The sequence below is a fragment of the Eumetopias jubatus genome, unplaced genomic scaffold (assembly GCF_037043125.1).
Source record: "Eumetopias jubatus isolate StellerSeaLion01/CBP00866 unplaced genomic scaffold, mEumJub1_p1.0 scaffold_9, whole genome shotgun sequence".
Classification (NCBI taxonomy): domain Eukaryota; kingdom Metazoa; phylum Chordata; class Mammalia; order Carnivora; family Otariidae; genus Eumetopias; species Eumetopias jubatus.
This window is the reverse complement of record NW_028274815.1, coordinates 21006506-21031191: the sequence shown is the minus strand read 5'-3', so window position 1 is coordinate 21031191 and position 24686 is coordinate 21006506.

Below are 24686 nucleotides of genomic sequence, written 5' to 3'. Positions count from 1 at the left end.
GACTTCAGAATATTAATCCAGCTTTGGATTCATTGGTTTTCTATATTGTTTTTTTGTTTTCTAATTTCATTGATTTTGTGTCTCTCTCTCTCTCTCTTAAGTAAGGTCTACGCACAACGTGGGGCTTGAACTCATGTCCCCAAGATCAAGAGTCCCATGCTCTACTGACTGAGGCACCCCCATTGATTTCCACTCTTACTGTTTTGTGTCTTTTGCTAATTTCAGATTTAATATGTTATTCTTTGTCTAATGTCTTAATATGGAGGCTGTTGTCAATAATTTGAGAACTTTATTATTTCTTAATGTAAATGTTCAGTACTATGAATTTCCCCCTAAGTACTGCTTTAGTAGCATCCCAACAATTCTGATATGTTGCTTCATTTCTCTTCAGTTCAAACTACTTTCTAATTTTGATTTTGATTTCTTCTTCAACCCGTGTATAATTGAGAGATGTGCTATCTGGTTTCAAATATTTGAAGACTTTTCAGATATCTTTCTCATACATTTCTATTTTAATTCCATTGTAGTCAAAGAACATACTTTGTGTGACTTGAATCATTCTAACTGTACTGAGGCTTTTTTTTTTTTAAGATTTATTTATTTATTTCAGGGAGAAACTGGAAGCAGTGGGGTGGTGGGTAGGGGCAGAGGGAGAGGGGAAGCATACTCCTTGCTGAGGGTGGAGTCTGATGTGAGGTTCCCCATCTGGAGATCATGACATGAACCCAAACCAAGAGTCGGATGCTTAACCGACTGAGACACCCAGACGCACCCCACTTTTTAAGATTTTATTTATTTATTTATTTATTTATTTATTTATTTATTTAGAGAACAAGAGAGCCCATAAGCACAGGGAGGGGCAGAAGGAGAAGGAGAAAGAGAATCCCAAGCAGATTCCTCACAGAGCACAGAGTCTGATGCGGGGCTCAATCCCACAACCCCGAAATCATGACCTGAGCTGAAGTCAAGACTCAGACACTTAACCAACTGAGCCACCCAGGCACCCATAAATATAGCCCATATTCTGTGTGCTTTTGAAAAGAAAGATGTGTATTCTGCTGTTGGGGTAGTGTACCATAAATGTCAGTTAGGTCAAATTGGTTGATGAAGCTGTTTGTGTCTTCCATATTTTTACTGACTTTTCTGTATACTTATTGAGAGAGGAATATTGAAATCTTTAACTACAGTGGTAGATTTCTCTCTCTCTTTGTAGTTCTATTAGTTTTTGTTTCATATATTTTTATTTTATTTCTTTAAAGATTTTATTTATTTATTTGACAGAGAGAGACACAGCGAGAGAGGGAACACAAGCAGGGGGAGTGGGAGAGGGAGAAGCAGGCTTCCCGCAGAGCAGGGAGCCCGATGCGGGGCTCGATCCCAGGACCCTGAGACCATGACCTGACCTGAAGGCAGATGCTCAATGACTGAGCCACCCAGGCGCCCCTCATATATTTTTAAATAGACTTTTAAGAGCAGTTTTAGGTTCACAGCAAAACTGAGGGGAAAGGACAGAGAGTTAACATACACCACCTGCCCCCACACATCCCGCATTATTAACATCCTATACGAGAGTGGTATATATTTTTTTAAATCAGTGAATCTACGTTGACACACAGTCCAGAGTTTACATTAGTGTTGTAACTTCTATGGGTTTTGACAAATGTGTAAGGATATGTATCTACCATTACAATATCATACAGAATGGCTTCAGTGCTGTAAAATCATCTGTGCTCCACCTATTCATCCCTCTCTCCCCTCAACCACTGATCTTTTTACTGTCTCCATTGTTTTGCCTTTTCCAGAATGTTCTGTAGTTGGAATCATACAGTACGTAACCTTTTCAGACTGGCTTCTTTCAGTTATATACATTTAAGTTTCCTCGTATATTTTCATGGCTTCATAGCTCCTTTCTTTATAGCTCTGAGTAATATTCCATAGCGTGGATATATTGCAGTTTATTTTGTCCATTCACCTACTGAGGACATCTTGGTTGCTCCTAAGTTTTGGCAATTATAAATAAAGCTGCTATAAACATCAGTGTGCAGGTTTTTGTGTGGACATTAGTTTTCAACTCATTTGGGTAAACAGCAAGAAGCATGACTGCTGGATTGTATGGTAGCAGGATGTTTAGTTTTATAGAAACTGTCAAACTGTCTTCCAAAGTGGCTATACGATTTTGCATTATCATCAGCAATAAATGAGAGTTCCTGTTGCTTTGTATCTTTGCCAGGATTCAGTGTTGTTAGTGTTTTTGGATTTTAACCATTCTAATAAATGTGTAGTAGTGTCTCATTGTTGTTTTAATTTGCAAGTCCTTTATGACATTTGATGTTGAACATCTTTTCATATGTTTATTTTACATTTGCATATCTTTGTTGAGGTGTCTGTAAAGTTCTTTGCCCGTTTTTTAATCAGGTTATCCATTTTCTAATTGTTAAGAGTTCTTTGTATATTTTAGGTAACAATCCTTTATCAAATATGTCTTTTGCAAATATTTTCTCCCAGTTTGTGGCTTGTCTCATCATTCTCTTGACAGTCTTTCAAAGTTTTTAATTTTAAAGAAGTCTATCTAACCAATTATTTCATGGATTGTGTCTTTGGTGTTGTATCGAAAAAGTCATTGTTGTACTCAAAGTCACCTAGATTTTCTCCTATGTCATTGTCAGTTTTATATTTGTGTTTTACATTTAAGCCTTTATTTCATTTTAAATCTTGATCCCTGAGCACCTGCCATTTCAGTATGTGCGACAAAATGGGGAGTTTACACATAAAACACATCTGTGTACTGAAGTATAGTGGTTATTTTGAGAAAATGCATTGGTGTAATTATTTGGGTGATGAGCAGATCTAGCTGCTTTTTTCATGTTTAAGAAATGGGTGAAGGAGCACCTGGGTGGCTCAGTCTGCTGAGCAACCGATGCTTGATTTTAGCTCAGGTCATGATCTCAGGGTTGTGAGATGAGCCCTGCCTCAGGCTCTGTGTTCAGCGGGGAGTCTGCTTGTCTCCCTCTCCCTCTGCCCCTCCCCCTGCTCACACTCTGTCTCTGTCTCTTTCTCTCTCAAATAAATAAAATCTTTTTTTTAAGATTTTATTTATTTAATTGACAGAGAGAGAGACAGAGGAAGAGAGGGAACAAGCAGGGGGAGTGGGAGAGGGAGAAGCAGGCTCCCCGCTGAGCAGGGAACCCGATGCGGGGCTCGATCCCAGGACCCCGGGACAATGACCTGAGCCGAAGGCAGACGCCTAACAACTGAGCCACCCAGGTGCCCCAATAAATAAAATCTTTAAGAAAAACCAACAACAATACACCCTAGAGAAACAGACTCAGTAGATATCTGATCTGCCAAGAGATCAAAAAGTTTGAGAACCCTGTTCTATAACACTCTCCATTACAGCTGATCCGTGAACAGCATGGATTTGAACTGCAGAAGTACATTTATATGCTGATTTTTACAGTACTGTAATGGTATTTTCTGTCCTTTATAATTTTCGTTACATTTTTTCTCTAGCTTACTTTATTATAAGAATACAGTGTCTAATACATATAATATACAAAATATGTGTTAATTGACTGACATTGGTAAGGCTTTCAGTCAACTGTAGGCTATTAACTTTTGGGGGAGTAAAAAGTTATGTGTGGATTTTCGATGGGTGGGGGTGGTCAGCGCCCCTAACACTCCCCACTCTCCCTTTTAACGGTCAACTATATATGGTTGGTATCTTAGGAGATGGTGGGCGGTCACCAGGCCCACCTAGCTTAGGCACCTCCCTCAGCCATTGCTACTCTTCCAATCCAAAGCCAAAGTCTGTCTGAGAGACAATGATCAGTATCCTCACACTCCCTGGGGAACCAGAACACCAGTCTTGATATTCTGAACGTTACCCATACTTACCTAGTGTGTAGCTACTGCACAGTTTTGACACTAAGGTGAGGCAAGAGACCTGCATTTAAACCCCGCCTTTTGGGGCGCTTGAGGGGCGTGGTCGGTGGAACCTCTGGTTCAGGTCATGGCTGTGGGATCCAGCCCTGGGTCGGGCTCTGCGCTCAGCGCAGAGTCTGCTTGAGATTCTCTCTCCCTATCCCTCTGCCCTCCAGCGAGTGTTCTCTCTCTCTCTGAAATAAATAAGTAAATACATATTTTTTTAAAAAATAATAAAAAATCAACCTTGCCTTTCTCCTTCTCGCCCTGAGCTCATTCCCACTCTGGTGGAAGGGCTTTCTCCCCCACGTATGGCAGGAATCTATGCTTCCTACTGTCTGTGGCTTATTCTATCGTCCGTCCTCTAAAAGGCATTGTAGAAACCCAACGTTAGCATTTCTGAGAAACCCCTCTTTAGTTCTCAAAAGAACCCTGGCTCTCAAGACTATTGTCTCATGGTGAACTTTTTAAAAAATTTTTTATTGTTATGTTAATCACCATACATTACATCATTAGTTCTTGATGTAGTGTTCCATGATTCATTGTTTGTGCATAACACCCAGTGCTCCACGCAGACTGTGCCCTCTTTAATACCCATCACCAGGCTAACCCATCCCCCCACCCCCCTCCCCTCTAGAACCCTCAGTTTGTTTTTCAGAGCACGGTGAACTTTTTAAAAAGTCTCATTCAAAGCGCAGAGCTGAGCCACAACTTCTTTGTTTTAGCTCGTGTTCATCTTTCTCTTCCCTCAGGCGATAAACTCTAGTTGGAGGGAAAGGGTGACGGGGAGGGTGGGGGGGGCGGGCGGGGAGGAGCTACCGGGAAGGGAAAGTACATTATTACCCAATAATTATGGATTGCACGTGCTAATTAGGTTGAAGAAGAAGTTTAAAACACTGAGATCCAGGGTATTGAGTGGCAAGTCCACGTGTAGATGGGAACAGCAGGTTTACAGCGGGTGAGTTGGAGAAAAAAACCCCACAGATTTCAGACGTCTTTCTCAGTTCTTTCTCATATATGTAAATGTACGTTGAATCAAGTAGAACTCTTCATTTGCAATTTTAAAATTTTTCCTTTTACTTTCCAGAATCGGGGAACAACGACAAAGGGAAAGCAAGGGGAAAGAAGTTGGGTTTTTGTTTTTTTTTTTTGACGCACCGTCAGAAAGAGGGAAGAGTTCATTAGACTCTCTAATTTCAAATTACACTTAATTTGATGTCAAATGGTATGAAAATTATTAAGTTAAAAATGTACAGCTGAGGGCGCCTGGGTGGCTCAGTTGGTTGGGCGACTGCCTTCGGCTCGGGTCATGATCCTGGAGTCCCGGGATCGAGTCCCGCATTGGGCTCCCTGCTCAGCGGGGAGTCGGCTTCTCCCTCTAACCCTCCCGCCTCTCATGTGCTCTCTCTCTCTCTCTCTCATTCTCACTCTCTCAAAATAAATAAATAAATCTTTAAAAATAAATAAATAAAAATAAAAATGTACAGCTGACAGGATAAACAGAGGCATATCAATCTTATGTACTGCTTTAAGTGTACTTGAGAATGAAAAAATGCTCACTTCTCCTCAATTGATTTGCAAAGTGTATATTTAGACAAATACACGGTTATCTCTTCTGTTTGCTGAGTCGATACTTCTCTAGTTTAATACTTTAATTGCAAATAGTAATATTAGCCATCAAATATTTATTGAGCACTAACCATGCGCATGAGGGTTGGGACACTGTGGTCCCAGAGAGGAGGAAGGGCGAGAAGATGATGACACACTTCACAAGTAGGCGAGAGCCTCACACATCAACGTTCAGTGGCCACTGGCCTTTGGTGAAAGGGGAAATCTGGGCACCTCTATTATGACCACATGCCTACATTTGTATCACACATCTACAGTTTATACAAAGTGCTTTACAAAATGTATCCCATTTCATCCTCTCATCACTCTCCTGTTAGGTCGAGATTATCATGCTTATTTAACATGCAAACCTCTGAGGCTTCGAGGGGATAAAGGGCCCCCCTTGCACGACTAGTTAGTGGCAGAATTGGGAGTGGAACCCCATGTCCTGAATCTTGGGCCCAAGCGCACGTCTGCCTCCCTTCTGAGAAGGGGAGAGCATGCCCTGCTGTGGCGAGGGCTGGTCCGCTTGGTTGTATTCCTTTTCTGGCCTTACCATCTACTGGGGAGGAATCCCAGGCTCCTCCAGGGGAAAGAAGCTCTGCAATTAGACTAAATATAGTCTGAGAGAGGCTGCATCTCATTTGGACTAATTATCCTGTCACCCACCAGAAGAACAAAGAGTGAAGAATTTTCAGGCCTCATCATTTCCATTCCTCTCGCTAGCTTGGGCTTCCATGGGATCAGCCTGGAGACGAATGTTAACAGAAGAGACCTGCCCGTGGACTGAGGAAGGTCTGGGCTTCCCTGGCCAGGACAATGACTGCATTTAGAACTGGAAGGAGGCCGGCCTGGGGAGAGATCCCTCCGTCCTGGAGACTTCTGGATGAGAGACCGTGGACAGTGCAGCCTACCGGGCAGTCGCATGACACATTGACCACCCATTTCGCAAAGCCCTCCGTGTCCTTCCCTCTAGCAAACTCTTGGCGAGCACAGGTGCGAGCCACGTGGGGAGTTTATGAAATATCGTGCTGGAAGGAAAGCAGAAGAAACCCACCCTGAATCCCTAAGCGTTGAATTCAAAACCAAAGTTAGAAAAATTCAAGAGGAGAAAGATACTTTGGTCAAGACATGTGCTTGTACCAGTAAGTTTGGGGGTTGAGTTTCATTACTGAAGGTTAATATGTCAGGGGCAAGTTTAAGCAAGGAAATATTGTCTTAGGAAGCTTTTACTAAGTTCTGTTTATATTAAGGAAGTGCCATTGAACACCTGGCATCAGCCAGTAACAAAAAAGTTTTTTAAAGATTTTATTTATTTGAGAGCGTGCGTGCGAGTGAGTGCACAAGCAGGGGGAGGGGCAAAGGGAGAGGGAGAAGCAGACTCCCCGCTGAGCAGGGAGCCCAAATGGGGCTCAATCCCAGGACCCCGGGATCACGAGCCAAGCTGAAGGCAGACACTCAACCGATTGAGCCACCCGGATGCCCCAGATAAACTGTTTTATCAAAGAATCAGTAAGCACATCTCTGACAGGTTCCAAGTAAAATGCTGCATTGGAAAAGACGGGTGGCACATTTCAGATCACGTGTTTGCACACTTTAAAATAAAATCTCATTTCTTAGAAAAGGTACGTAACTTGTTCAGCCTATGGGATGTGAAATACCGAGTTCAAAGCGTTCACACCCTAGTTTGAATCATCATCTAACCCAGATGAGTAGGGACATGACTCACACATCCTGTGTCTGGTACTCATTTGTGGCTGTTCAGGCTTCGTCAATAAAGTACTGATAATCCACTAGGATAAAATGAATGGAAATGATAAGTAGTCTTGCATTTCAGGTGCACGTCCTAGCTTCCTTCGGATCCATATGCTGCTTCATTGAACTCAGGATTCTGCTGCAGAACTGCTCTATGAGACAGGAGCTCCCACCTCTACCCAGAAGCTAGAGGAGAGGGAAGGAAGCTAGAGCCCAACACAGTGCTTCTGGAAAGCACTACGGAAGGCAAAGGAGTAAGCTGATATGAGGGTCCAGGGCTCTTCATGCTGAGAAGGTTAAGCCTGGCCATTTCCATTCTTTCTGGGCTTGGTAGCCCCCCCGTCCCCCCCGTCCTTTGGTTCTCTCTCTCTCTCTCTCTCACTGTGCTGAGCTCTTGCTCTCTCTCCCTCCTTCTTCCCTCCCTCTCCTTCTGGCTTCGTGTCATTTTGCCTCACTATTCCTCATCCTCTGCTTTGTCCCAAATGTGTATTGCTTTGCTGCACAGATGTGAGAAAACTATCAGATCAAAAGCCAGCCACTCTGGAAGTCTGGGCTGCCCTAAAAACCAAATTGGATTAATTACACCCAGACAAGCTTTTTTTTTTTAAAGATTTTTATTTATTTATTTAAGAGAGAGAATGAGAGATAGAGAGCACGAGAGGGAAGAGGGTCAGAGGGAGAAGCAGACTCCCCGCCGAGCAGGGAGCCCGACATGGGACTTGACCCCGGGACTCCAGGATCATGACCTGAGCCGAAGGCAGTCGCTCAACCAACTGAGCCACCCAGGCGCCCCACCCAGACAAGCTTTTAAAACACTTTAAAAAGAAAGAAAACCAAATGAACTGAAAACTCGGATTCAGTGGCCTTGAGATGATTTGGATCACTTGCATATCTTGGTAGGGTTTTCAAAGCATAAAAAAGATAAGGTCTTTTCCAAGAACTTTTTTTTTTTTTTTTTTAAGTAGGCTCCATGCCCAGCATGGAGCCCAACATGGGGCTTGAACTCAGGACCCTGAGATCAACACCTGAGCTGAGATCAAGAGTCAGACACTTAACCGACTGATCCACCCAGGCGCCCCAGGAACTTTTTGTTTGAAAACTTATTTCTGTAAGAGAATCAGTCAAATACAACACTCAAGGAATGCAGTTACCACGCTGAGTTACTCTGAAGACGACTCCCGGGTCCATTCTCTCCGTCCCCGAGAGGAGTACGTTTCTGGTTCGAGAAACTGGAAGAGCCTCCGCTAACATGGGCAAGTGTCATAGAGCCTAGAACAGAAGGGCTGGTTTTTCTAAGACTCATTAGGGTGGAATGTGTTTCTCTCCCTTTGTGGCCCAAAATAACCGATTGTGGGATAAGCAGGCCCCCTCTAGACCATGGTTTCTCAGCCTTGGCGTATTGAAATTTGGGGCCAGGCGAGTCTGTGCCGGGGGGGCTATCCTGTGCCCTGTAGTGTGTTTAGCAGAACTCCTGACAGCTACCCATCACATGCCAGGAGCACGCCCGCCTCCCCCAGGTTATGACAACAACATCAAAAAAATGTCTTCAGGGCAGCAAAACTGACCCCTGTTGAGAACCACTCCTTTAGAGAAGAGGATGGAATATTCTGTTCCAAAATATACATATACGATATTAAGTTTTTGAAAGTATTTGGGAAAAGAGGATGTTTTAGAAGAAATATGATGATAATCCCTTCATAGCTTGCAAGGCATTGCTCCAAGCTGTTATTTCTGCTAAATTATAAGCTTTCAAGGGTGGGAACAACATGCATCTTTCTTATTTACTGCCGTAGTCCTAGGACCCAGTATAGTGCTGGTGACGTACTAGGCGTTTAATAAACAGTTGTGGGATGAAGCCATGATTTATTGAGCAAATACTACATGCCAAGCACTATGCCATGTTCATGTACTAACCCTAATTGTCATGATGACACTAATAAGATAGGCATTAAAGTAAAACTCTTCAACAAAGCAAATTCAGATATTGCATAATTGTTATTTGCCTCCCGGTTCCTGTCCTTCCCCCAGGCTCTGCTCTCAAGTGGATGAGCTAAAGTTCTTACCCTCACCGACCAGAGTGGGGAGGGCTGCAACTCCCTCTGGGGAAGTGGGGCGGGGAGAGAGCGAGTCCCGGTGTGTCCGCAGCGTTCTTCCAGCCAAATTCCCTGGATCCAAAAGACACTGTGGGTGCCAGGTGACTCGGAGATTCCTGGAATTCTTGCTCCTGTCCTGGGAACTTTAGCCAGCCGCGGGACCCATCCTTGACCCCATCAATATTTAAACCAGAGTAAACAGTACTCAGGTGGCACCAAACCACAGCTGAGACTGGAAAGGGCTTAGCTCACATCATCAGAACCTTGGGAATCCAATCTTTTCATTAACTTCTCGAAATGGTGCCCTTGCGTTTTACACGATTGACCTCTTTTCGGTCTACCCATCACCTGACGGTGGGGTTTTATTGTATCATTCCCATGGTACGAATGGGGAAACGGAGGCCCTAAGAGATCGCATGACTTGTTCACCTCACAAAGTGGCTTTGTGGTAACCCAAGATCCAAACCGTGCTAGGTTGGGCTGACTCCTTACTCTGCCAGACACTACGGAGCAGGACACACGAACTCTCCCAGCGCTGAGCTGCGGATTGCCATTCCTGCGTTCCCTGTGTTACAGTTCCCTGAACGGTGAGGGGAGGGGGGGTCACAGTCTCTATTGTGTGGGCTGGGGAGGGGCAGATGAACAAGACCTGGCTTAGGGCCAATAGCCCCTAAGCTACGCCAAGCCGGGGTGCAGCAGACATACCGGGGATGCGCAGCGGGCAGGACCAGACTGGCCTGGTAAGAACAGGCAGAGGCAAAAATGCAGCATCGACGGAGGAGGGGAGCAGGGTGAGGCAGCACCCGGATGGGGTGCTTGCTCAGCACTTCTGCCGTAGACCGGACCGCGGGGTGGGTGGTGGCCTCCTAGAATGTCGCCAAGGGGAAGCCAGCCATCAGAGAAGCAGGAATCTTGCAGCTGCCACGTGGGGGAGACTGCGTGTTGAATGACACGCATCTACAGTTGCTTGCGGGGAAGAAAGCGAGCTGGGTGCAGGAGGAAGCTCATGGTCTTTACACGTACCCTTTTTAATTTTTTCGAGCTCTCTCATTCGTTAAAAAGTGTTATGCTTTGGGCAGTTGTGTGGTCACCAGTGTGGTTGTTGATCTGCATCAGCGAGTGGCGCAGACAGGACAGACCGGGAATTCAGCTGGTCAGAAGTCAAGCGCACAACCGTTTCTAGCACAGACGGTGGATGCCAACACGCTTTCATTTAGGGAGGAGCCGCGGGACACCTGACCCCATCTTCCTGATCTGGGAATCCCATTGCAGTAAGGCAGCCAGGTGTGCTCTGGGAGCTGGAAACGGAAAAGGAAATAGACCCAGAACACAGTCTGCGTGAGCAGGTGGTCCCAGAGGCGAGCCGAGGGGGAGGTGCTTCCAGGAAAGAAGAGCAGGCCTGCTCGGTGTGACGAGCCCAGGGTGGCAGAGGGGGCGATGCCATGGGACAGGACGGAGCTCGCTGCCTCCCCCCCACCCCCCGGGGGCTTGCTCTGTCTACTCCTGGCCCTCACCTCCCAGGGTGCTCTCTTCCCTCTGCAGGGAAGACGAGCTGTAAGCAATTGTACTTACGACATCCCTCTCCTTCATAGTGTGAACCCATGTCATATATTACTATGAAAATGATTTCCTATTATTTGATTAATCAAATTCCGTCCACACAGGGGAACTCAAGTGCTACGTCTTTCTCATTTATTTTTTTGTGCGTGGAAAGTTAGTAGTATATATTTCTAAGAAATGTATCCAGATATTTATTGGTATTTACTAGGTTCTAATTTTTGTTGCAGAACCTAGGAACATAAGACACAGAAGATTCCTGCTCTCTCATGCCATTGGTAATGCTAGGGAAGCAAGGTGGGAAAGAAATGTGTGTAAACAGATAATATAATCCAGATGGCGATCATCATATCTCTGAAGTTAACACCATGCATTACAGTTTCCTGAATCACTACGTTTATTGTTCTAGATAATATTCCAATGCTCATCACACGTGATAGTTTCCCTGCTCCTTGGTGTCCCAGAGAAAGCATGAACCCTAAATGCAGGTAGGCTTCTTTTCGGCAGAGCCACTTAGCTCTGAAGCTGTTATGTTTCCAGGGGGCTAGTTTGGGTCATCCCATTTCTTCACAGCAATGTTAAGTTCCATCTACGATCAGTGAGTCAGCCATGTCATTGATTTGCTGCCATGGTTAAGGAGGTGAGAAGTATCAGGGAAAAGCTTTTTGGGTAGGCAGGATTTTGTAATGGTGAAGAGTTTCACCTTCTTTAGCAGGTTGTAACAGGCTGAATAATGAGCCCCTGAGATGTCCACACCCTAATTCATAGAAGTGGCGTTGCTTTATACAACAGAAAAAGGGCAACCGTTTGCAGATGTGATGAAGTTCAAGATCTTGAGTTGGGGAAATGCACCTGGATCTTCTGGGTGGGCCCAATGTAATCCCAAGAGTTCTTATTAAAAGGGAGGCAGGGGATACAAATGGGCAGAAGTTGATGGGATGATGGAAACAGAGGGGGAAAGGCAATGTGATGTGGGCCAAGGAATGAGGAGAGCCTCTAAGTGCTGGAGAGGCAGTGAATTCTCTCCCAGAGCCTCCAGAAAGAAACAGCCCTGCAGACCTTGATCTTAGTCCTGTAAAACTCATTTCGGACATCTAACCCCTATAACTATTAAAAAAATCATTTTGGTGTTGTTTTAAGCCACTAAGTTGTTATGATGACAACAAGAACCGGAAATCAGTGCATATGTGATTTTCATCCAGACCCCACAACAGGAAAATGTACGACTCCTTCTCCTTCTGGCTCCATCTCTTCCATCTGGTTGCAGAGCAGGACTCAGTTTGGGAAGCCAGAAGGAGTGATAGAGTTGTCTAGGGAAGGAAGGTCACGCAAGGGCAGGCATCTGATCTCCTTTTTCTCTAGCTGCTAACATTACATCCCCTGCCTCCTGCCTTCTTTTGTAGTCTCTCTTCTGGAAACATAGAAGGGAGCCTTCCATGGCTCTCTCTCTGCTCCAAGCGGAGAGGGGCCACATTGATCTGGGAAGACCAGACTGATCGGGAAAGACCAATCTGAACTAGTCCTGATATTGATTCCCGGGCAGCCAATTGAGGAATCTGTAAGGAATAAACGAGTGAAGGAATACATGAGGAATTCAGTTCGTTACCAAGCATCTATTGAGAGCCTCAATTTGCCAAGAACTGCACTGATACTAGAGAGCCAAAGATAACGAAGCAGAGTCCCTGACCTTGAGGAAAGGCAGATGTGCACACAACGGATTATAAAACCATACGTCACATTCCGTAACAGACGGATCGAGTGTGTCTTAGGAACACAAGACACAGGCAGTAATTCTGGCCAGAGATTAGCCGTAGCTCCGTGCAGGAAATATCATCCGATCTGGGCTTTGAAGGATGCACAGGAATTTCACAGAGAAGAAGAAATCCGTGTTCCAGGCAGAGGAGAAGAGACATGAAAAATGCATGATTTAGCAGCCCGCAGACCCGCATCGCCCATCCCTCTTCTTTACCTTACGGGCCCCTTGTGTGGCTTCATTAACAAGCTGACGCTAAGTTTCATGCAGAAAGAGTGTGGGTAGGAGTCACGCACCAAGGACCATGGAGACCAGAAACTGGCAATGTGTGGGGGGACAGTTTCCTTCCAAACGCAGAATTACTGGCCTCGTAGTAGCTGCCACCCAGGCTTCTCTTCGTTCTTTGGCTGTTCCAAATCCGCCATCATGTCTTACTCCCTATTTATATACAACCCATGGGCGGTGGAATATTTCTCCCTTTTACCTATGTGGAGACCACTACATAACTGTTCAGAAATGTATTTTTAAAACTATGAGCACAAGACATTATAGAAAAAAAGGGGGCAACCCTCTCGGGACCCCTCTCTCTTTGGGGGCTTTGTACTATCACTCACTGAACTTTGCTTTACTATATAACTCAATAAACTTAGCTTTGCTGCCCATCACTCTGTCTGGTCTACCTCTTCGTTCTTTGAAGAAGAGGCGTGACCAAGAACCGTGGCCACTAAAGGAGAAGAAATCTGTAACAATCCCTCCAGAGGGTGACTGGGTGACTCAGTTGGTTAAGCAACTGTCTTCGGCTCAGGTCATGATCCTGGAGTCCGTGGATCGAGTCCCGCATTGGGCTCCCTGCTCGGCAGGGAGTCTACTTCGCCCTCTGACCCTCCCCCCTCTCATGTGCTCTTTCTCATTTTCTCTCTCTCAAATAAATAAATAAAATCTTAAAAAAAAAAAAACAATTCCTCCATAACTATTAACCATAGCAACGAGTCAACCCTAAGGCAAAACTCCCAGATCAGCCCCAGGCAAGTAGTGAAGCTGGCCATCTGTGGCTTTTCTTTCCCTCACCCCATCCAGTCCCTCCCCTTTCCAATTCTTTTATTTTTAAGTTTTTTTTTTTTAATTTATTTATTTGACAGTGAGAGAGGGAACACAAGCAGGGGGAGTGGGAGAGGGAGAAGCAGGCTTCCCGCGGAGCAGGGAGCCCGATGCGGGGCTCGATCCCAGGACCCTGGGATCATGACCTGAGCCGAAGGCAGACGCTTGACGACTGAGCCACCCAGGCGCCCCCCTTTCCAATTCTTCTCCACCCCCCAGTTAACCATTCTCCCCGAGCCCCTTCTTAAGGCCAGCCCACTGGCCCCGAACATGCTCCACCCCCCTGCTGTGTCCCCGGTGCCTTGGGGCCTGTGCTCTGTCACTTCCAGGGACAGGCGGAGACGTCCTCCCCAACCAGTCCTTTCCCTCTCTCGGCCCCCAAGTAGAATGTGTGCGTCTTCCTCTTCGCAGTGACCTTGGTGACACAGCCTTCCCATTTGCTTCCCAATGGAAAGGAGGGAGGGCGTGGTGAATCCCTTCCCTGCCTCTAAGCCTGGGGTCCAGCCTCGCTCCTGCTTGCCTCTCCTCGGCCCAACTCAACACTAGGAATCCGCTCCTTTGCCTTCTCTGCCTCAGACCCCGCTCTGGAAAGGAGACCTACATAAAAGTTGCAACGCAGGCGGGGGCAGCGAAGCCGGGAGCCCTCCCAGGGGCAGGCTGGGCGCGGTGCATGGGGTGGTGGTATTTCCAGGGCCGGTGGGGCTCAGGGCCAACGCCACAGTGGCCTGACTCCCCGCAGCCCTGCGCTGTCACCCATGGAGTGGCCCTGCTGGCAAGCATCTTATCAGACCTGTTCCTGGGCCAGAAACGCAGGTGGCAAAAATAAATAAAAAATAAAGGACAACCCTACCACCACCAGGGAGAGGGAGAGAGAGAGAGAGAGAGAGAGAGAGAGAATGCAAACTAAGACTCTTAGCTAGAGACCACACACTGAGGGTGACCAGAGTGGGGAGATGGATGGGGGGGATGGGTGAAACAGGTGCTGGGGATTAAGGAGTGCACCTGTTGTGAGCCCAGCTGATGTATGCAAGTGTGAATCACTATATTGTACACCTGAAACTAATATTGCACTGTGCGTTAACTGGAATTGAAATAAAAACTTAAAAAAAAAAGGAATTTGATAAATGTTCATCTTGCATGTACCGTTTCAACTTTTCTGGCTTTTGTCAGGAAACTTAAGTTAAAAACTCACAAAGTTAGCAAGCTCACTTGTCAAAGTCAGGTCCCTATCCCCCCACAAACACTAAGAGACAGGGGCTCTGTCTTCAGGTGTTGGCTGGAACAAACAGTGCATGCCTTTGGCAGCCTTGAGTTTTCTCACACAGGTACTTCAAGTGGGGCCTATGGTCATCCCAAGGATGTGGCCTTGAGCTGTTGGCAACTATGTTCATGTTCGTTCAGGTCTTTCTAGGCTGGGCGCCCGGGTGGCTCAGTCGGTTAAGCATCTGCCTTCGGCTCAGGTCATGATCCCAGAGTCCCTGGATCGAGCCCCACATCGGGCTCCCTGCTCTGCGGGGAGTCTGCTTCTCCCTCTCCCTCTGCCCCTCTCTGCTGCTTGTGTGTGTGCTCTCTCTCTCTCAAATAAATAGATAAAATCTTAAAACAAAAAGTCTTTCTAGGAGGTCAAGGAGAGAATGGTCATCACCACTCAGATGGCTGGCCTTGTCCCTGATGACTTTCCAGGACATGTTCCTGTCTTTGAGACACCTTGTTCTATTTGTTGCTCTTGGGACCCCAAAGATATCTCTCAATAAGTTCTCCTAGTCTCCCAAGAAATGTGCCTTCCTTTTTTTCTTTTTTAAAGATTTTATTTATTTATTTGACAGAGAGACAGCGAGAGAGGGAACACAAGCAGGGGAAGTGGGAGAGGGAGAAGCAGGCTTCCCGCCGAGCAGGGAGCCCGATGCAGGGCTCGATCCCAGGACCCTGGGACCATGACCCGAGCCGAAGGCAGACGCTTGACGACTGAGCCACCCAGGCGCCCCATAAATGTTCCTTTCTTTAAGGTACTTGGCTGGAGTCTGCTCAGTAGGAAGCAATCCCTAACCAAGACAGATCACCTTACTTGTGTCAACACAGCCCACACACTTGTCATTTTTAAAGGTTAAATGGCCGTTCCTTCTTGTTAATGCATCTTAGCTTGTTTTACAACGACTGAGGTCATTTCTAGTTTTTTTAATGCTATTGCTAGAGCTCCGGAGAACATATGTAAGAGTTACCCGTTCCTCCCTCCTGTAAGGTCAACAGGTGCCCTGACTCCAGAGCTCCTCTCCAGCTGGAGAGCAGAGTCATCTCTTCTCCCACAGCCCTATCTCAACAGGGTTTCATTTTTATGTATTTTGGTTTGTGTAATGGTACCTTGGAATTGTTTCACTGATATTTTTAATTTGCTAATGAGGTTCTGTGAGGATTAAATTAGATACTATGCGGTGAGAACAGAGCACAGAGCCTGGCATACAGGAAACTATCGTCATTAGTATTGACAGTTGCTGAGTAAAAAACAATTAAATATTGACCTTCTATATTTGTGTTTTTTCTTTTTTTAAAAAAGATTTATTTATTTCAGAGAGAAAGAGCTCCCCTGCATGCAAGCAGTGGGGAGGGGCAGAGGGAGAGGGAGAGGGGGAAGCAGGCTCCCTCTGAGCTCAAAGCCCGACCACCTGGGGCTTGATCCCACCCCCAACCCCTCCCACCCCCCACCCCCCACCCCCCACCCCATGACCTGAGCCCAAACCAAGAGTCGGAAGTCCAACTGACTGAGCCACCCAGGTGCCCCTGTTTGTGTTTTTTCTTATGTATTTGTGTTGAGGGTTGTTTCTCTTTTTTTAAAAAAGATTTTATTTATTTGGCACAGAGAGAGAAAAAACGCAAGCAGGGAGAGGGAGAAGCAGGCTCCGCACTGAGCAAGGAGCCTGATGCAGGCACTGCAGTTGTTTCTTTTTATCTACATGGAAGCACCTTCTCAGTCTGTGTGCTGCCTCCTGGCTCAGGCATCAGGCTGCTTCACTTTACTCACCAGTTAGTGGTTTCCTTCCATCCTGCGTCCTTACTACTATCTGTATGCGGGCAAAGCACGCTCCTGTCTCTAGCCTGGACCTCTCTCCAGTCCTCCAAGCACATCTAACTGCCTACTCAACATCTCTGCTCGGATGTGGCATCTCACACTTAATAGCCTCCAAAGCTGAGCCCCTGCTCCCCACTAAAGCTGCTCCTCCCGTGGTCCTTTTCCATCTCAGCCAATGGCAACCATCCTTCCAGGTGCTCAAGTTAAAGACTCTTGAGTCTTCCTTGACTCATTTTTTTCCTCTCACTCTTTATATCCCTGGCCTCCCAAATCCTTTGGGCAGTATCTTCAAAATATATCCCGAACCCAGACAGTCGTCACCAACCTGGCCAAGACACCACCATCTCTCACCTGGCTCTCTCACCTGCAAGAAACCAGTCTTCCTACTTGTACACTCGAGCACCCTCAGCATTTCAGCTCTGACCTTGGCCCTCCTCATGCTCATGTCCCACATGTGGCAATGGTCCTGCCTTCATGGTGAAGATGCAGTGGGAGAAGAGGACACCTCTTATTTATGGCGAGAGACTGTTTGCAGAAGCTCCCCGGCAGAGCTCCCTTCACCTGCCCATCCCTAAACCAGTCACCCACAAGAGGGACGGATCACCGGACTGACTTGGAGCGATCGGGATCACCCCTGAGCAGTGCTGGGGACAGAGTTATCTTTTCTGACGAGTAGACCTCCGAGCAGCAGTGAGGTTTTGTTTGTTGAGGAAGAAATGGGGGACAGATGTTGGGTGAATACCCAAACAGAGTCTATCACAACGTGGGAGGTCAGAGAGTCAATAACAGAGTTTCTGAGCTGCTCATGTGGGTGGCCCCGGATCCACAGGCCTTGGCCATATACCAGGGACAGGGATGTGGCAGGGAACTTGGGTGTATTTCTGCCAAGGGGAGGTTCCCACCTTTCTTGGGGGGCCCTTTATTTCAGGTTAATGGAAGAAGGCATTTAACAGTGTTAGTATCCTCGGGCTATGTAACAGATGACCACAAACTGGGGCTTAAAATAATAGAAATTTATCCTCTCTGAGTTCTAGAGCCTAGCAGTCAGAAATCAAGTTGTTGGCATGGCTACGCTCTCCCAAGGCGCTAGGGGAAAGTGGATTGATTCCATGTCTTTTTCTTACCTTCTGGTGCCACCAGTGAGCCTTGGCGTTCCATGGCTCATGACTGCATCACTCCTGTCCTGACCTCTGTTGTCACTTGGTCTTCTCCCTGTGTGTCCCTGCATTCTCTTTGTGTAAGGACATAGCCATATTGAGTTAAGGACCCACCCTATTCCAGTATGACCTTATCTTAACTGATTACATCTACAACTACCCTATTTCCAAATAAGGTCATCTTTTAAGGTCTGGGAGATAGGACTCCAACAAATTTTGGGGGCGGGGGGACATGAATGAACCTGTAACACATATTTACGGTACTAATGAGAACCTAATTTTTCTTCACTTCTTCCTTTCTGATCTGAACGCCTTTTTTCATTTTTCTTGCCTAACTGACTGATTTAGAACCTCCAGGCATTTATAACTATTAAGTTTCCCTCTATGTACTGCACTAGCTGCATCCCATACATTTTGGTATGTTATACTAAATTTTCTTTAGAAACTATTGTGTGTTGAGGCTTGACTTGAGTTTGCTATGTCAGTATTAGTAACTGAAATTTTGAAGATGAATATGTATAAAATATGTTCCTTTCTTCCCTCCTTTCTTTCTCTCTCTTTTTTTCTCTTTCTTTCTTTCTTTTTTTCTTTCTTTCTTTCTTTCTTTCTTCCTTTCTTCCTTTCTTCCTTTCTTTCTTTTCCTCACCTTTAAAGAGTAAGGGTCATTTACTGGAATAGTAGCCACAGATTGAGAATTGTAGTGCTTAAAGAGAGAGCATAAAGACGTTGTGCATTAACGTCCTCTGTTTTCTCCTAGTTGTTCACACCTGGGTTGTGTCTTCCCCATCGGTGCGAACCGGGCCACAGCTTGATCCCGCTGCACACAACCCCGTCAGTCCACAAATTACAGACGCTGTGCTTAGGAGGAAGCAGCCGCGACGGACTCTTATCATCTTAAGACTATATGTGAAATTCGCATTTTTCATTTTAGTGCACCACTGCTTTAAGTTTTATCTGTAAGCCAGCAACTTTTGGTCTAGTTAATCACCTTCATTTTACAGAACCATTTTTAAGACCCGTGGATGGAATTAACTCAATGATGAAGGGTTTGTATTCTTCAGCATCCTAGGGATTGGAAGAGCCAAAGGCCCAAAAGGGAAGCATCACAATGGGACCGGATCTTCTATTGTCTCCCTCTGAAAAAGATGCTTTTCTTCCCCTCCCCCCTGCTGCTCCCCCACAGCTCCCAACATCGCTGTGGCACCAAAATGCTCTTCCAGTTCACAAGGGTTCCCCTGCGAACCCCGCCTTGGCCCACTCTCTCCAGCAAAGTCCTCCCAGTCTCTAATTACATCTCAGGAACTGGCATTCTCTCCCTGCCCTCTGTCCCCAGGGAAAGAAGCTTCTGCCTCTCATTGAGTTCACAGCAGGCAAACCTGACACTGAGGCGAGGATTTCTCCGCCTGAATCTCCTTGCGCGCCAACACCGCTTCACGCACACTCACCCGGAGTGACCAGCCCCTGGCGTTTCCACCTGCGGCACGTACACAGCACTACCGCGGCACAGGCTGTGAAGGCAGGTGGACCCTTTCGAGCTTGCCCCTCCTTCTAGACCCGGCCCCTGCAGAGGCTCGAAAGCTGCTACTGGGGGCGGGGGGGGGGGGGCGGGCGGGTAGAGCGTGGCTCGGGGCGTGAATCTACTCATCGTAGAGATCGAGCAGAATTAGGCCAGATAAAAAGTCAGACTGTCAGCTCTTCTCGCCGCCTTGCCCAGACCTCATCCTCCGGCCGTCGGCAGAGCACACCCCAGCCTGCGGCTTGAGCAGCTGCTAAGGGGCTGCCCCCCGCTCCCCACCTGCCTCTGCAGGGGACCATCAGCTGCCGGGAGCGGAGGCTCCGGTTGCTGAGAACAGGCTGGGCTCAGAGCTGCCAGCCGGAGCAGCGACCGTGGAGTTCACTGGGATGCTTTTTGACCTTGGAGTTCACCGGGATGTTTTTTGACCTTTCAAGGTTGGTGAAGACTCCGCAGTTGCATACAGTTCTGTTGTTACACGTTTCCATCCTGAGTAGGGTTTCTCATCTTGTAATTCGCAGGAGAAAAGGGACAGTAGCAAGGTCTTTTTTTAGTGACTGTAACACTGTGACAGTTTTAAAAGTTTTAAAGAAACAAAGATGGTTACAACTCTCACGTTTTGCTTTTTATTTTTGTGCAGCTATAATGATATTTTCTGCACTTAAAAATGCATATTTTTTATTGAAGGATAGTTGAAGTGTAGGTTTACCTTCGTTTCGGGTATAAACACAGTGATTTGACGTCTCTGTGCGTTCCGCCGGCTCATACAGGGTAGCTGCCTTCTGTCACCGGGCGGCACCATTACAAGGTGGTTGGCTGTGCTCCCCACGCTCTGGTTTTCATCCTGGACCTCCTCACTCCATGACTGGAAGCCCGTACCTCCCACTCCCCTGCACCCATTTTGTCCACCCCCCACCCCCACCCCTCTGACAATCACCTGTTTGTTCTATTTATGGGTCTGTTTGTTTAGTTGTTTCATTTTTTAGAGTACACATAGAAGTGAAATCATGTGGCCTTTGTCTTTCCCTGACTTATTTCACTTAGCATAATACCCTTTAGGTCCATCTATGTTGGCAAGATCTCATTCTTTTTTATGGCTGAGTAATCCTCCATGGTATGTGTGCACCACATCCTCTTTGCTCCTCTGTCCATAGACACTTAAGTTGCTACCATATTTTGGCTAATGTAAGTAATGCTGCAAATAGGGTGCATATATCTTTTCAAATTAGTGTTTTTCTTTCCTTTTGGCATTATTGGATCTATGATATTTCTATTTTTAACTTTTTGAGGAACCTCTGCCCTGTTTTCCACAGTGGCTGCACCACTTTATATTCCCACCGGCAGTGCATGAGGGTTCCTTTTATTTTATTTTATTTTATTATTTTTTAAAGATTTTATTTATTTATTTTGATAGAGAGTGAGAGAGAGAGACAGCGAGAGAGGGAACACAAGCAGGGGGAGTGGGAGAGGGAGAAGCAGGCTTCCCGCCGAGCAAGGAGTCCAAGGCGGGGCTCGATCCCAGGACCCTGGGATCATGACCTGAGCCGAAGGCAGACGCTTAACGATTGAGTCACCCAGGCACCCCAATGAGGGTTCCTTTTAAAAATCAGATTTTTGGGGGGCTCCTGGGTGGTTCAGTCGTTAAGCGTCTGCCTTCAGCTCAGGTCATGATCCCAGGGTCCTGGAATCGAGTCCCGTGTCGGGCTCCCTGCTCGGCGGGAAGCCTGCTTCTCCCTCTCCCACTCCCCCTGCTTGTGTTCCTGCTCTCGCTGTGTCTCTCTCTGTCAAATAAATAAATAAAATCTTTAAAAAAATAAATAAAAATAAATAAAAATCAGATTTTTTTTTTTTAGTGTTGAGCTGTGTAAGTTCTTTATATATTTTGGATATTAACCCCTTATTGAACATATCATTGCAAATATCTTCTCCCATTCAGTAGGTTGTCATTTTGTTTTGTTGATGGTTTCCTTTGCTGTGCAAAAGCATTTTACTTTGGTGTAGTCCCAATAGTTTGTTTTTGCTTTTGTTTCCCTTGCCTGAGGAGACATATCTAGAAAAATGTCGCTAAGGCAGCTATCGGAGAGATTAGTGCCTATGTTTTATTAATAATACATATTATTTAATAAGTATTGCCCTAAGTTTCTTTTTTTAAAGATTTTATTTATTTATTTATTTGACAGAAAGAGAGAGAGCACCAGCAGGGGGAGGGGCAGAGGGAGAGGGAGAAGCAGGCTCCCCGCTGAGCAGGGAGCCCGATGTGGGGCTCGATCCCAGGACTCTGAGATCACGACCTGGGCCAAAGGCAGACGCTTAACCGACTGAGCCACCCAGGCACTCCTTGCCCTAAGTTTCTATACAATCCTTATGGTAGTTTTTGTTTTTTTTTTTAGATTTTATTTATTTATTTATTTGAGAGAAAGAGAGAGAGCATGTACGTGGGGGGGGAGAGGAGCAGAGGGGGAGAGAGAGGAAGAGGGAAAGAACCCCAAGTGGACTCTGAGCTGAACACAGATCCCCACGTGGGGCTTGATCTAAGGACTCTGAGATCATGACCTGAACCAAAACCAAGAGTCGAAGGTTTAACTGGCTGAACCACCCAGGCACTCCTCTTTATGGTAGCTTTAAAAGGCTGCCTAATCCACTGAGTTGATGTGCATCACAGATGACATATCACTTCCTTATTTGTTGCATATTTAGGTTTTTGCAGAAGTCATTTAGTTGAAGAAGGTGACAGAGAAGGCAGTACTCGCCAGGGGCGTGGTAAGGGGGGCCACAGTGAAGGTTCTGGTATCCACTGCCATGTGAAGCCATTGGGTACCATGGGATGGGGTTGTAACGGGACAGAAACAAACCACTCACCTATTTTGTCAGAGACTAGCCCTGGTTGTATGTATGTCAACTCATGCTTCATCTTAACAAGAAAAAGAAAAAAACCCAAACCCAAAAAACTCATGTTAGAAAAAAACATTGAGGTCTGTGTCATTTTTAGTACTGCAGGAACCCCATGGTGTCCTATCAGGCTCCAAAAGCCAGAGCCCACTGGTCAGCACATGGTAGAACTTCTGTTAGGTTCCAGGACTAGCATGGCTGCAGCTGGGGTTTGTGAAGTGGGTGGTATACACACTTAGGAATAGAAACAGGAATCACCTTGGGGAGGGGAACCACAAGTAGAGATTCTTAGCACACACACACACACACACGCGCGCGCGCACACACACACACACATGCACCCATACCATGAAGAACGGGAGGTCTGGGCTGGGGCCCAGAAATTAGCATTTTGACAAGTATGCTGGTTATCCTGATACGATGATCAACCGGATGGGAGACACACAACCTCTGGACATAGTTAGGACGTGTGGTCAAGACTGCTTTCCTGATGCAGTAGCTGGGCCCTACCATGTACTCTGCCCACTTCTCAGGGAAGGGGCGTCTGCTTGGCTCCTCCACCCTCCCAGGTTCTGGCTGGGCCCAACTCCTGGCTCCTGGGCCTCCACGACCCCAGCCACTTGAACGTGGGGCGCAACCGTCCTCACCCTGCCTGGCTGTCGGACACTCCCGGGTGACTCCTTGAAGAGACGCTCACCAGTCCGCACGCTCTCCTATCTCCTCCATACCTCCTGCCCGGTACCGACGGGCCTTTTCCTCCCGTCTGCTGCCAGGCCCGCGCCACCTCCTCCCCACCCCTGGTCCTACCTCCCCTCAGCCAGCCCATCCACCTGCCTCGGAAAGAATCACTCTCCGGTCAGAGAGCCAAACAGACTTCCCGGGAGCTACTATGAATGCTGTGCTTGGCAGCCGCGGAGGCTCCCTCCAGCTCCCGTTTCTCAGCTTTTCTGAAAAAACGGCAGGGTGTCTCACCCTCCATCCTGTGGGTCTTTCATGATCACCTCCAAAATGACGCCTTCTCACGCCTCCGCCGTGCCCTGGTCAGTGCTCTGATCTGGGACCTCATGATGTCTACCCGGTGGCCTCCTGCTCTCCGCAACCATCAGCTCGTTCCATTTCCAAGCAGATGAACATGAGGCCAAATAGGTACAGTTAGTGTTGGGGTCAGTCAAACCAAATAAATATGATATATTTAATGGTGCCTTCTAATTATTCTGCTGTATAGTACTTCATCATGAATAATAGTCAGCCGTAAACGCGAGTCACACTGATGTACGGCTGGTGACTCAGACATGGGTTTATAAATTCGACCTGACCTCCGCTCATAAACCAATCAAGTAGGAACGGCCGTGCAACTGCAATGGGCCTGCCTCACCACTAGAAGGCGAAGGTGCAGGGTTTCTGCCTCTCTTTCTGGTAGCTTGAAGCACTGGGCGAAGGTGCTAGAGAACAGTGGGTTCCTAGGCTCCTGGAGTCCCAAAGTGAGTGGGGGCAGTGAAGGAAGCTACTAAGGTGGGAAAAGAAGGAAGTCGACATTAACTGATAGTTTCGGGTGCACCGGCTTCTGTGTTGGTCACTTCCACACACCTATCTTAACTTAATCCCTTTAGCCGCCGATTGACAGAGGAGCAAACAGAATCAGGGGGGACAGAACACCCTGCCGAAGACAATGGAGCTAACTCCAGCGGAGCACGGATCGAAGCAGAGGCTGTCTTGCCTCCCAAGCCTGGGCTTTAGGGCACAAATCAGACCAGCAAGGGAAAGCTAGGGTGCCTCATCATAACCGGGCTTCGTTTGTAGGAATGACCAGCTCTGTTCTTATCTCCTGGCCTCCAACCACAGCCATCTGTGAGCTTTAGGCTTCTGCCTCCAGAAATGGTGCTTCGGAAGCCTGGCAGGCTCCTTTCCTTCCTGAAATTCAAATACTCAAGTGTCCCTCTAGGATCAGGCCTTGAATCCTAAAAGATGGACCAGACACCCTAGTGTAGGGCTCTAGAAATGGGGGTGTGAGCAACTGCCATACCAGCGACTCTGCCCAGGCCAGGCTGGTCGGCTTGTACCGAGCTTGCACACGTCCAGCATCACCTATTTTGTCAAAGTTGTACTGGTCTATTTTTATTCAGTTATGCGTATCGTTTTGAAGAACACACCGTGGACAACTCCACTTCTGGGTACACGCACAGAAGAACTGAAAACAGGGACTGAAGAGGTATTTGTCCACCAAAGTTCCCAGCAGCATTATTCACAGTAGCCCATTGTTGGACTCAACCCACGTGTC